The following is a 3,858-nucleotide window of genomic DNA, read 5'->3' on the forward strand; positions in this document are numbered from 1 at the left end:
TGTACTTATTGCAACTAATTTTCTGAACCTGTAAATAAAACTTCATACTCATCCCTATTCCATTATGCTGGTTCTTTGAGGCCCATTGTTCCAATTCATTAAACAAATTTGGATCCTGTTTTGATCATTCAGTTTATAAAAAGGTTCCTCTCCAAACTTTGGTCACCTGAAGTTTCATTTTGTATATATCTTATATGTAAGGAATTTTAGTGTACTATGGAGTTTGGAAACCTTGTTGTTTACATTATCTCATTTTATCATCAATATCTCCAGGCAGTATTTATTCTCTTTCTTTATAGATGTAGAAGCTCAGAAGCAGCAAATGCAGAGCTGGGATAGGATGATACATGTCTTCAGACTAGTGCCTGGGTGTCCTTTCTTTCTTTAAAATATATTTTTAGAAAGAGGTCTTTCATTTATTTCTAATATCACAGGTAATATGTTAGCACATTAACATTGCATAAAACCAAACACTGTAGATTAAGTGAACACTCCCTTGGTCCTTCCTGCAACCCCTTTTCCCTCTCCAGAGGTAAGCCACCTCCGCTTGGAGTGTATTCTTCAGGAACTTTTCCCATGCACTTCTTCACTCTTGGAAATAGTTCATTTTGTGGGGTATCATATTGTACTTGTTTTTCTCAAATTTGTCCTTTCCACTTCATAACATATTTTAGAGTCCTTTCCATGTCAGCATTTCCAAATATTACTCATTTCTTTACCTGATGCACAGTGCTCCATTGTAGGGATGAGTATAACGTATGTAACTTTCCCTTTGTTGACAGATGTTAAGATTGTTTCATTGTAATAAATATCTTGTACATGACTCTTTGGGTACACGTGTGGGAACTTCTCTAGGCTAGAGACCTAGAAGTGGAATTGCTGCTTGATCTTTGAATGCAGTTGTCTGCTAAGCAGTGGATCCCCCTAACCAGCTTACAAACTGAGCAACACCCTTCCATCTTGCTCAAATAAATAGTATGAACATCTTTGCAAAATACTGTGTTGAGAAAAAGATTGTGCCTCGTACTCTTATATCCTATCTTATAGCTCTCTCAGAAAATAATATGAAGTTAGTTTAACCTGTCTCAATCGTTAGCTCACTAATGTTTATGTAATATGCATTCTAGAGTATTGCAGAACGTAATGCTAAGTTTGTTCACTCTGTGGATTCCATAATCCATTTTTTTCTCCTTTGAGAAAATCTGTATTTTTGCCTGGTTTAGATTTCTGGGCCGTGTCCTATTTTCTATTTCCCTGAGAAGATCTGAGACAGTGTTTCTGAGACCTATAATCTTTGATTCTGTCTGCAAAGCCTGGATCCTGGGTTCTCTCTGCCTCTCGTTATTTAGGTTGGGCCCCAATTTATTCTCTGTGGCATCCGTTATACCCTTCTCAGTTTGAAGATTGTGTTCCTTCCTGGAGAAGAAAGAAGCAATTGAGTAGCCCTGCCTTTTCCCTGTTATCATTTAACAGGATCTTCTCTAAGCAGTTAGCTTATACTTGCCTTCATCTTGCTTTACACTGTGTGTGTGTTTTCAAAGCCCTCTCTGTGGCTCGTATCATCTAGCACTCTGCACAACCTTCTGTCACTTTCTTACAGGATTTTGTATGATTTTCTTATTCACCTTGATTGGTGTCTTTTCTTTCATCTTTTGTATATGTCAGTTCAAAATACAGACTCATCAGAAAACTCCATGTTGGGTCATACTGGTTTCTGCAGGTAATGATTACACCACAAAGTTTAATTTTTCAGAATTTCACAATTAAAAAAAAAACCCAATATATTCCTTTTTATTGCCTCTGGCCTTGGGGTTATATTTATATTCCCATGAGCTTTTGGAAGTTTATTTTCCTAAAGCCTCAATTACATGTCTACTATAACCAAAGGTTCTTCATTTTTTTTTCTACTACAGATTCTAGGATGGCGTCACTACTTTCTTTCATCTTCAGGAAGACAAGGACTGCATTTTATTTCATATGTTCACTGAAATATTTTGTTGTTGTTGTTGTTGTAGTCCTTTGGTTTTATTTTCTGGGATTAAAAAAAGTATAGGCATAAATGTTTTTACGTGGTCTTCTTGAAGATATCCTTTAAAATAACTTGTGAAATGGCTTTATTTATGTCTCTTGATTATCAGTATTCATCAACATCACTGTCAGTCTTGATTAACTGGTTAAAAATTTCAGAGCAGAATAAGGAACTTTCATGAACATTTCCCCCAATCCCTGAGAATCATAATCATCACAGATATATTTTATCCCTTCATCATAAATCTCTGGAAAGCAGCCGTGTTTGTTCATTGTTCACAGGGCAAGGAGCAGTGTCATAGGGAGTTAATCCATGTAAATTGGCTTCCACTCGTAAAGAAATTTTCTGAAAATCACGGATGTAAGTCAGGAAAAAACAAAGGAGGAGAAAGACATAGACCATTCTGCTGCAGTGATGATCATGTGAAGCACATAACCTCTGTCCTCAGAGTTCCAATGGAGTTTCTGTACAATGTCTGTGCCGAAATTCCCACTGTGCAAAAGGGATGAGCAAGTCAGCATGCTAAATGCACTTACTCCACACCAGATAACCACCAGTAGTCTGATCCAGAAGACTTGTTTGCCATGAATTTTGGGCTGCATTTGGTAGGAAAGGATGGTCTGAATGAACATGTATAACGAGCCCATACCAAAGGTGAGCACAGCTCCACATACATGCACAACAAAAAAGGCTGTTTTCTGGAAGTTTGCCACAACAGAAAGTCCAAAACAACTCAGTAACCCAAGTACAAGGCCAGCCTTGTTTAATTTGATGATACGACTCTCTTCAGGATTCAGGGCATGAACTTGCTTGTAATGAACATAAATGGTAGCAATGCACAAAACTGCAGCAATATTTAACATAGCCCCAAACAAGCATTTTTCTGGAGCTACTGTACCAGTGTCACTGATATAAGGCAGAGGAGGGTCAACATGGTGAAGTGTTATGGCCGTAATGTACGAAAATATGAAAGCAGCAGCTGTCCAAATTACTAGGGCTGAAGGGAGGAAACTGAGACCTTGCTGAAACCACCACATCTCAAACAGGTCTTTGTTGCTTGTTTGCTTGGTTTTATCTTCCTCACTAAACCTTAGGTTCTGACAGAGCAGGAACCAACCGTTTTGTTCACCATTCTATTTCCAGCTCCTGTTTTATAAGCTCATAAGATATTGGTCTTCAAATCTGCACAAACCAGCACCTTTGTAAATCCTGAAATCTTCTCTGCTTTCTTTGAAGATCCATGAATCAGAACAGCAGTTACAATTCTTAAATTTCACAAATGTTTGAATGCTACTGGTAATAAGATTAATTCCTTATACTGTCTCCTCTAAGTGGTGACTGCTTGTTTGCTTGGATGACCCCGCCAGGGCTGGTCGCCATGTCCGAAGACAGCCTGCGGGACCGAGACAGGGCCTGAAATATTTTTATCATATGAACATCACCATCAGATCCTTCCTCTCTGGTCAGAACTGAGGCTAGTGTAGCACTTCCTTCTTTCTTGTGCTTTTTGAAACATAAAATCATCAGGAAGGCAAGTCAAGAATGTATTAAATTCTAAGATTGTTGTAGAGATTTTGAACAGATATCTAAGTACTTGAAGCAATACATCAGTATGACAACTTGCCTCTGTGTCATTTTTATCATTTGATTTAAGAAAGCATTCTCCAGCTCTTCTATTCAGCTAGGCATTCCTAGCACGCTCCTACAAATAGCAGTAATCTCTCACTCATGTTTAATCTTCTCCATATGCTGTATGCTGTACTTGTGGATTCCATATATTTGCAGTTTTGACACATGGTGGTACTATATACCCATTTTTATCAGATCTG

General features: G+C 38.0%; 1 pseudogene; it reads right to left on the bottom strand.

Annotated features, from left to right (window-relative positions):
• Positions 1-2,016: 2,016 nt before the first annotated feature.
• On the bottom strand, positions 2,017-3,380 carry LOC112821577 (DNA damage-regulated autophagy modulator protein 2 pseudogene; annotated as a pseudogene).
• Positions 3,381-3,858: the final 478 nt, after the last annotated feature.

Source organism: Callorhinus ursinus, unplaced genomic scaffold, assembly GCF_003265705.2.
Source record: "Callorhinus ursinus isolate GAN/ISIS: 27379988/994484 unplaced genomic scaffold, GSC_fseal_2.0 scaffold1, whole genome shotgun sequence".
In the NCBI taxonomy this organism is placed as follows: domain Eukaryota; kingdom Metazoa; phylum Chordata; class Mammalia; order Carnivora; family Otariidae; genus Callorhinus; species Callorhinus ursinus.